This window comes from Bufo bufo, chromosome 7 (genome assembly GCF_905171765.1).
Source record: "Bufo bufo chromosome 7, aBufBuf1.1, whole genome shotgun sequence".
NCBI classification, from domain to species: Eukaryota; Metazoa; Chordata; class Amphibia; order Anura; family Bufonidae; genus Bufo; species Bufo bufo.
Window position 1 is genome coordinate 226,832,661 of NC_053395.1, and position 10,124 is coordinate 226,842,784.

Genomic DNA, 10,124 nt, shown 5'->3' on the forward strand with positions numbered 1-10,124 from the left:
GCAAGGTGGAGGTGGAGTACTGGTTTGGGCTGGTATCATCAAAGATGAGCTTGTGGGGCCTTTTCAGGTTGAGGATGGAGTCAAGCTCAACTCCCAGTCCTACTGCCAGTTTCTGGAAGACACCTTCTTCAAGCAGTGGTACAGGAAGAAGTCTGCATCCTTCAAGAAAAACATGATGTTTATGCAGAACAATGCTCCATCACACGCGTCCAAGTACTCCACAGCGTGGCTGGCAAGAAAGGGTATAAAAGAAGAAAATCTAATGACATGGCCTCCTTGTTCACCTGATCTGAACCCCATTGAGAACCTGTGGTCCATCATCAAATGTGAGATTTACAAGGAGGGAAAACAGTACACCTCTCTGAACAGTGTCTGGGAGGCTGTGGTTGCTGCTGCACGCAACGTTGATGGTGAACAGATCAAAACACTGACAGAATCCATGGATGGCAGGCTTTTGAGTGTCCTTGCAAAGAAAGGTGGCTATATTGGTCACTGATTTGTTTTTGTTTTGTTTTTGAATGTCAGAAATGTATATTTGTGAATGTTGAGATGTTATATTGGTTTCACTGGTAAAAATAAATAATTGAAATGGGTATATATTTGTTTTTTGTTAAGTTGCCTAATAATTATGCACAGTAATAGTCACCTGCACACACAGATATCCCCCTAAAATAGCTAAAACTAAAAACAAACTAAAAACTACTTCCAAAAATATTCAGCTTTGATATTAATGAGTTTTTTGGGTTCATTGAGAACATGGTTGTTGTTCAATAATAAAATTAATCCTCAAAAATACAACTTGCCTAATAATTCTGCACTCCCTGTATTAATTTCCCTGTCTTGTATGCAGTGCAGGTGTACCTCACGCAATAAATGGGAATATTTCACCCACCGAACTAACAGACGAATACATTATTATATTTCTGTGTCAGGGCTACAAAGTACAATGTTGCATTGCACCCAGAAAAAAAATCTCTGTAGGCACCAACAGAATTACCAGACAGATTTATGATTATCTTTCTGTGTCATGGGTGCAAATAGAGTGTATTGCCCCCGCAAAAAATCGCACTAAGGGCTCGTTCACACGAACGTATTTTGCGTTCCGCAAACGGTCCATATACGGAACCATTCATTTCAATGGGTCCTCATAAGATGTGGACAGCACTCTGTGTGCTGTCCGCATCCGTTGTCCGTTCCGTGGCCCCCGAAGAAATTATGAGTCCTGTCCTATTCTTGTCCATTTTGCGGACAAGAACAGGCATTTCTTTAATGGGCCTCCTGTTCCGTTCCGCAAATTGCGGAAGGCACATGGGCGGCTTCCATTCTTTGCGGATCCGCGATTTGCGGACCACCAAAAAACGGAACGGTCGTGTGAACAAGCCCTAACACTCTCCCTAACTTCAGCTGCCTGCTTCCTGTCCCTGCACTACTCATAGCTGATGGGCGGTGCTACACGTGATCCAGCTTATATAGAGGCTGGGTCACATGATGTACCAGCCAATCACAGCCCTGCCATAAGTAGGCATGGCTTTGATGGCTTCTAAGGGCACACAACTTAAAAGCTTGTTGATTGGCTGCAGCCTTTCAACAAGCTTTATTAAATGCCCGAACACCGATCCCAAACTTTTCTGGCAAAGTTAGGCTTCGGGTACCAAAAATCGTAAAGTTCAATACGGACCCGAACTTTACAGTTTGGGTTCGCTCAACGCTATTCGTGTGCATTCCGTTTTAGTATGTCCGCATGGTCGTTCTTCAAAATATAGAACATATTCTATTACGGAGAAGGATAGGAGTGTTCTATTAGGGGACGGACGTTCTATTCTGCAAAATGCAGAACGCGCATGGCTGGTATCCGTGTTTTACGGATGCGCAATTTGCGGAGCACAAAACAGCCAACAGTTGTGTGCATGAGCCCTTATTGCCAGGTTTCCTAACTAATATCAGTTGATCACAGCAGATCCCAGTGGAGGAAGGGATTGGGCAGGGCACCTTTTTTGATCAGCTTATTTTCAATGGACTCTTCTCTATCTATCTAGAACAGGTATGCACAACGTTTTCTGGCTGGGGGCCACATTGTCAGACTAAGGCCCCTTTCACACGGGCGAGATTTCCGCGCGGGTGCGATGCGTGAGGTGAACGCATTGCACCCGCACTAAATCCGGACCCATTCATTTCTATGGGGCTGTGCACATGAGCGGTTATTTTCACGCATCACTTGTGCGTTGCGTGAAAATCGCAGCATGTTCCTCTTTGTGCGTTTTCGACGCAACGCAGGCCCCATAGAAGTGAATGGGGCTGTGTGGAAATCGCAAGCATCCGCAAGCAAGTGCGGATGTGGTGTGATTTTCACGCACACGGTTGCTAGGAGACGATCGGGATGGGGACCCGATCATTATTATTTTACCTTATAACATGGTTATAAGGGAAAATAATAGCATTCTGAATACAGAATCATAGTACAATAGTGCTGGAGGGGTTTAAAAAAAAAAAAAAATAATTTAACTCACCTTAATCCACTTGATCGCGCAGCCGGCATCTCTTCTGTCTTCATCTTAGCTGTGCACAGAAAAAGGACCTGTGGTGACGTCACTGCGCTCATCACATGGTCCTTCACATGATCCATCACCATGGTAAAAGATCATGTGACGGACCATGTGATGAGCGCAGTGTCCTATTCCTGTGCACAGCAAAGATAAAGACAGAAGAGAAGCCGGGCTGCGCGAGCAAGTGGATTAAGGTGAGTTAAATTATTTTTTATTTATTTTTTAACCCCTCCAGCACTATTGTACTATGTATTCTGTATTAAGAATGCTATTATTTTCCCGTATAACCATGTTATAAGGGAAAATAATAAAATCTACACAACACCTAACCCAAACCCGAACTTCTGTGAAGAAGTCCGGGTTCTGGTCTGGGTACCAAACATGCAGATTTTTCTCACGCGCGGCAAAACGCATTACAATGTTTTGCACTCCGCGGAAAAATTACGCATTTTCCCGCAACGCACCCGCATCTTAACCGGGCCAAAAACATGACGTCCCTGTCTGTTACCAGATGGTTGGGGGCTGCACAGAATGGTATCAAGGGCCGCATGTGGCCCCCGGGCCGCAGGTTGTGCACCCCTGATTTAGAATCTATCTATCTATCTATCTATCTATCTATTTGTATTAATTATTATTAAAGCACCATTTACTCCATGGCACTGTACATACGATAAGGGGTGCACATACATAATTAAAAACAAACAAACAAGTACAATAGGCATGAACAAGATGAGTTACAAAGTGGTACAGAAGAAGAGAGGACCCTGTCCGCAAGGGCTTACTATCTATCATCCATCTATATCCATCCATCAAATATTTATCGATCTATCTCATATCTATCTGCATAGGAAGTAAAGAAGTAGCTCCTGTTAGATAAATAGTATCAGACAGATAGATCGATAGATCAGAGATATTTTTACAGTAGCAGATTCCTCTGTGAAGTACTTACCCCTCCGCTCTGTGAAGGGGTTAACCTTGTATATGAGATGTAATAAAAAGGTCTCTGCTCTCGGGGAGATGAGAGGCCCGCTCTGCCCCCAGCTTTCCAATCAATTATCTGCGACACATGTATCTCTGGAGAGATTCCATTTTCCTTTTGTTTTTAAGCATCTCTTTAGCTCATGAACTGGGAAGAGGTTGAATAGTCAGCCAAGGACAGGAGCAGGCGGGCGGGTGCGGAGCAGGGCTCAAACCCATCTATTTATGCCTGCACCCCTTGTCCTATTAGCCAGGCTCAGTCACCAAATGGCAAACACAGCCAGTGCTCAGGCACTACAGAAGGGGCTGCCATAGACTGCATTACAACACCAGCTGATGAATAGAATGCCATAGTTACAGTGAAGACTGACACCCAGGCAGAGAAGTAGGACAGAGAGAAGGAATGCGAGTTCATATGCCATTAGTAGAACCTGCCGCTGCAGCTAAACAGACCCATTCACATAATGCATACTGTTATGGAATTGCTACTCTTGCAATTAGCTAAGGTTCAGCAAAGGATAACCTTCTTGTCCTTGACACCTGTGTGCGATGTCCCCGGCTCAGACCTCCATGCGGATGCAGATATCTGTGAAGAATACATAAGCCCCTATCAGCCGGTGACGAGACCGTGCGCATCGGACCTGAGAATTGCAGCTTTTTTGCAGAGGGATCAGGAGCGAAACCTCTAAGTGTCTTCTGAAGAGCAGAAAATGAAATGAAAATGAAGAGGAAATGTCAGCTCGGATAAAATGACTTTATGTCTTATTTCTCTCATTTCAATCGTTGAAATTTTCATAAAGAATATTAAGGTCCAAATCTGCGCGGCGCAGGAAGGATCAGAGTTTTTACTTCTGGGAAAATGTCACTGTGCCTGCAGCCGGGAAGGAAATCCTGCTGCCTCCGTAATCTCAGGCGAATCACTTCATCTGACGTCGCCTTGGGCAGAGAGAATAAATATGGCGCTCACCTGTAAAGTACTAAGCGCCACCGCCACCGCTGCGAGGCTCCTTTAAGATGGAAGGTGTATGACAAATGGAGGGTGTCAGGATATCTGCATGATCAGCGGACGGCCCTGGCGGGAAAGGATCATTTGCAGAACGTTAATGTTATACATTTCCCATAACTGTATAAGAATGGCGCGTTACCTGCCGAGCGACCCCCACGTCTCATGTGGAGGGAAGAAAGTTCTTGACTTTGCAAAACTCTGACGGTGGCTTACTATACTTTATAGGATGCAGCTGGGGGAGAACGGGGGCAGCTCAGGTTGGCCCCAGCCTTCATTTCAGTGGAGGATGTGAGTTGGGGCCACCAACCTGCAGCATTACTGCAATGTAAGAAACGTGGGTTTCTGTAGATGGGTGCGAGAGCTGGAAAGCACTATGCTCAGTTGCCCCTGCTCAGTGTTCTACTCTGTATGCAGTAATCTCCTGAGCTCCCTCTAGTGGTGGCTGTATATATCAGTATGCAGTTAGTTCTTGAGCTCCCTCTAGTGGTGAATGTATATATATGTATGCAGTAATCTCCTGAGCTCCCTCTAGTGGTGGCTGTTTATATCTGTATGCAATAATCTCCTAAGCTCCCTCTAGAGGTGACTGTATATATCTGTATGCAGTAATCCCCTGAGCTCCCCCTAGTGGTGACTCTATATATCTGTATGTAGTAATCTCTTGAGCTCCCTCTAGTGGTGGGTGTATATATCTGCGTTTAGTAATCTCTTGAGCTCCCTCTAGAGGTGACTGCATATATCTGTAGGGAAAAAAAGAGACAATGCAGCAGCATTATGCAAATCAGACAAAGTACAACAATGCTTACAAAAATTATGGTGCTAATACTACGCTTATTTATAAAAGCGAGATGCTTGGACAATGCATTTTGTACAAAACAATCTAAGCCCGTCTGCCGAACGTCAAGGCGATCTCTGTTAGACGGGTCCTAACACTAAATACTACCTGTTATGCGCCATAATTAACCCCATAAAATTCAGGGAGTGTTGGACCCACATGCATGATGGATCCACTCTGCCTATTTCCATTTTTTGTGCCAAAATGGCCTCCATTACAAGGGATGCAGGTACCAACATGCATGCTGAGCCCACTGAATGAATGTATATATCTGTATGCAGTAATCTCCTGAGCTCCCTCTAGTGGTGACTGTATATATCTGTATGTAGTAATCTCCTGAGCTCCCTCTAGTGGTGGCTGTATATATCTGTATATAGTAATCTCCTGAGTGCCCTCTAGTGATGGCTGTATATATCTGTATGCAGTAATCACCTGAGCTCCCCCTAGTGGTGGCTGTATATATCTGTATGCAGTAATCTCCTGAGCTCCCTCTACTAGTGGTGGCTGTATATATCTGTATGTAGTAATCTCCTGAGCTCCCTCTAGTGGTGGCTGTATATATCTGTATGTAGTAATTTCCTGAGCTCCCTCTAGTGGTGGCTGTATATATCAGTATGTAGTAATCTCCTGAGTGCCCCCTAGTGATGGCTGTATATATCTGTATGCAGTAATCACCTGAGCTCCCCCTAGTGGTGGCTGTATATATCTGTGTGTAGTAATCTCCTGAGCTCCCTCTAGTGGTAGCTGTATATATCTGTATGCAGTAATCTCCTGAGCTCCCACTAGTGGTGACTGTATATATCTGTATATAGTAATCTCCTGAGCTCCCTCTAGTGGTGGCTGTATATATCTGTATGCAGTAATCACCTGAGCTCCCCCTAGTGGTGGCTGTATATATCTGTATGCAGTAATCTCCTGAGCTCCCTCTAGTGGTGGCTGTATATATCTGTATGCAGTAATCTCCTGAGCTCCCCCTAGTGGTGACTGTATATATCAGTATGTAGTAATCTCCTGAGTGCCCTCTAGTGATGGCTGTATATATCTGTATGCAGTAATCACCTGAGCTCCCCCTAGTGGTGGCTGTATATATCTGTGTGTAGTAATCTCCTGAGCTCCCTCTAGTGGTAGCTGTATATATCTGTATGCAGTAATCACCTGAGCTCCCTCTAGTGGTGGCTGTATATGTCTGTATCTGTCCTAGGGTTCGCTAGAGAGAATTGCATCATGGAAGTCTATGTTTATGCAGAGGATTTGGAGCCCTGTACCAGCAAAACAGTGTCTTGACTGCTATAAAGATATGTTAAGATATTGATCAGCGTACAGTGCTAGACCTAAAACCCCATGGATGCTGCCAAATAAGATGCTACCCCTAAAATAATTCCTGAATAAATTTTCCACCTTTTATTTATGAATGTTAATTCTGTGTTTATCTGTGAAAAGTAGCAGCAGGAGACATATGCCTATCATATAACCACTGATCCTGGATATTCTGCATTCATTGTGAAAAAAGAAGGTACTAAGGGGAATTCATAGTTGCTGGAAATTTAAAGGGCCAGTACCCAACTATGAATATATTGCTAGGTGTGTGACCACATTCATGTTTGAGTTTGGTCCAATAATTTGCATCACAAGGAGTCATCATAGATCCAAAGTTGATTTGTTAAAAAACTTTGTACTGTTGTTTCCGTACAGCATTTGCAATGTATTTGCTCCGTGTAGGAAAACTTTTTCTGATCCGAAGTTGCACAAGACTTCAGTAAATGACTTTGGTATTTCTATTTTAAAATAGGAATCCGAAGTTGGCTTGGGTACCGAGGTAGCATCCAGTACCAAAGTCGACTTCAGAATCCTATTTTAAAATGTTTTTAAATAAGTGAATCGAATTTGGATCTATGATCAGAAGTTCAATTCGCTCGCTCCGTCATGACATTCAAAAGACTGAATTGGAAGTGGGAGCTGCAGGGGTGCACATACTTTTTTCAGTAAAGCTGGTAAGATCAACGACGTCTATTTATTAAGTAGTTTATTGTCATAAACTTCACTGTTACAAAGTAAGTAACATATCGTAATGTGTGACATTGTATCTGCAAGTGTTGTCACTTTTTCTGCTCACCAAAGTTTTAGTCAAGTGCCTTGCAGCGCTGGTTTGAATCCGACAAAGGACAACACCTGCATGGAGTTTGTATGTTCTCCCCGTGTTTTCTGGGGTTTCCTCCGGGTTCTCCAGTTTTCTCCCACACTCCAAAGACATCCTGATAGGGAACTTAGATTGTGAGCCCCATTGGAGACAGTGTGATGCTGATGTCTGCAAAGTGCTGTGGGGACAATTCTACATGAAGAGAGACATTTCCTCATCTTGAGGGCCTTACAGTTGAGGGTTTAGCCACCGATAAGTGGGGTCGCCCCTTTCGGGATGGGTGCTCCGCTTTTAGGCAATGGTAGCATGAGGGACGATTTAGGGATATATCTTTTCCCCAGTCCCGGCCTCACTTGCGCTAATCATTACTCTTTATCTGAAGTCACCAAACTGTAAGTTATAAACTGTGTTTTCTGCTTCTATCTCTGGACAACTTATCATTGAATCTTATCACTGATTAACAGCAAGATATCTGTATACAACAGTGTTTACTAAGGCTCCTGATGATGTGATAAACAATATTTATTTTAACATTTTTGATTTACAAAATTAGTTTTGTTTACTTTATTTGGGATGAATTCGCAATTTTATATTTATTAACAAGTAAAAGTTACGTTTTATTCGTGCAGTGATATACTTGATACAGTACTTTTCTTGTCATATGCTGTGGAATATAGCAGCGCTAAATGAGTGCATGAAAAAAAATTATAAAATAAAGTGGCTAGAAGAAAGGGAGCCACAGGAATCATAGCGAAGGTCAGATGTATTAACAGGTAGAAATCGTGCAAATCTTCCCTGGCTCAAGCAGTAAGTGCAGACTTTCTTAGGAACCTAGTAGGGCCCGAGGTTCCGGGTATGAGTCCTCCCACCATTAGGGTTCACTCATACAGTTAGAAGGTCAGAGCTAGGATTTAGGGATGTGTTAGAAGGTGACCTGCTCCCTTTATTCCTGTGTCCAGGCCTAGCTGCTTCCTCGTTCTCCTGCATTGTACGGTGTGGAGTTTCCCCACCATGACAGTATGTCCAACAAGGTGGCCCTAAAACTGGACAGATGGTAAAGTCCAGGATGGCAGCATAACTCCAGCTCCACAAGAAGCTGAAGTCCCACTAGCCTCAGGCTCCAAGCCCAAGTACTATAAGAGCCTACTGTCACGGATGGTGTTGCAGAAAGCTGGAACTTATAAATAAACATCCGACTGGCTTGATCCCAAACTAAGGAGCATATGGGTGAGACCTATAAAACCCCTAGAGCTCTCCCTGACTGCTATGCCCATGCAAAGGTCTTTATGGTAGACGATTGCATGCCCACGTACCTAATACTATGTGACACCTTAAAACCCTATAATAGTGGCGGGACATGACCACCGGCCCCCTGCACTTAATATGGACGGAGTCAGGGTCACCTAGAATCAAGCCAGCAAGGAAACACAAATAAAGGAAAAAGACTTATCTGAGGTATCAGCAGTAGCAGCCTCCAGCAGCGAACAACTCATCCAGGAAGAAGTATAAACCGCAAAGTGAGGCAGTATGGGAGGGAATATAAAGGGAGACAATTAGTGTAAATAGGTGACAGCTGGGAGAAGGAAAGGAGATGAGAAAGTGAAACCAAAACAAAGAACGTCATTCAAGAGGTAAAGAAGAACGTCTACCAGACCTTCTCACAGAACTGGCGGTGACACCTACACCAAGCTCCACCTCGCTCACACTTTAACCCCATACCCTCCAGAATGGGAAGGGATAAAAACCTTAAATGGGAAGTGTGTAAACATGCTAAAAACTACACGTTGCCAACGGCAACAAGCATGCATGGCTAAAGTGTCACTGTCCACTACCACCAGACCGTGACAGTATTAGGCTAAGGCCTCATGCACACAAGCGGATTTTCTTTCCGTGTCTGTTCCGTTTTTTTGCAGACTGTATGCGGAACCATTCATTTCAATGGGTCCGCAAATAAAAATGGAAGGTACTCCGTGTGCATTCCGTTTCCAAATTTCTGTTCCGCAAAAAAATAGAACATGTCCTATTATTGTCCCCATTACGGATGAGGATAGGTCTGTTCTATTATGGGCCAGCTGTTCCGTTCTGCAAAATACGGAATGCACACGAACGTCATCCGCATTTTTTTTACATACACTCGTGGGCATGAGGCCTTAATCTCATTTATTGAAATGTGAATTCATTAAAATTTTGGATTGTTTGGTTTTCTGCAGCATAGAAGATCGTTCAGGAGAGGAGAGAGAGGGGTTGGGGGTCAACCATGAGACGATCAGCGTGAAGATTTGATAGTGAACAGCACTCTGCAGCTTTTATGCATTGTAATGATAAAAATAATAAGTAGTAAATAAATAAATAGTAATAAACATTATTATCATTATCATCGTAAATAGTAATAATGCATGAAAATAAATAATAATAGTCAGAACAAAAATAGTAAAGATTACCCCTTTTCAAATTTTTTTGAAAGAAAATCCTTTTCCTTTTTGCCACTTCTCAGTAGTGTTGAGCGCGAATATTCGAATTGCGAATTTTTTTCTCGAATATCGCAATTTCGAGATTTCGCGAATATTTAGAATATCGTTCTATATATTCGCGAAATAGAATATTCGTTTTTTTTCTTTTTTTTTT

At 43.2% G+C, this 10,124-nt stretch overlaps 1 long non-coding RNA gene across 1 annotated transcript in view; it reads left to right on the forward strand.

The window, feature by feature from the left end:
* Nucleotides 1-9,901, forward strand: part of LOC121008199 — a 42,178-nt gene extending 32,277 nt beyond the window's left edge. The window contains exons 2-3 of the long non-coding RNA XR_005780528.1: nucleotides 3,055-3,057; nucleotides 9,710-9,901. This is a non-coding gene — a long non-coding RNA (uncharacterized LOC121008199). The remainder of the gene's footprint in view (nucleotides 1-3,054; nucleotides 3,058-9,709) is intronic.
* Nucleotides 9,902-10,124: the final 223 nt, after the last annotated feature.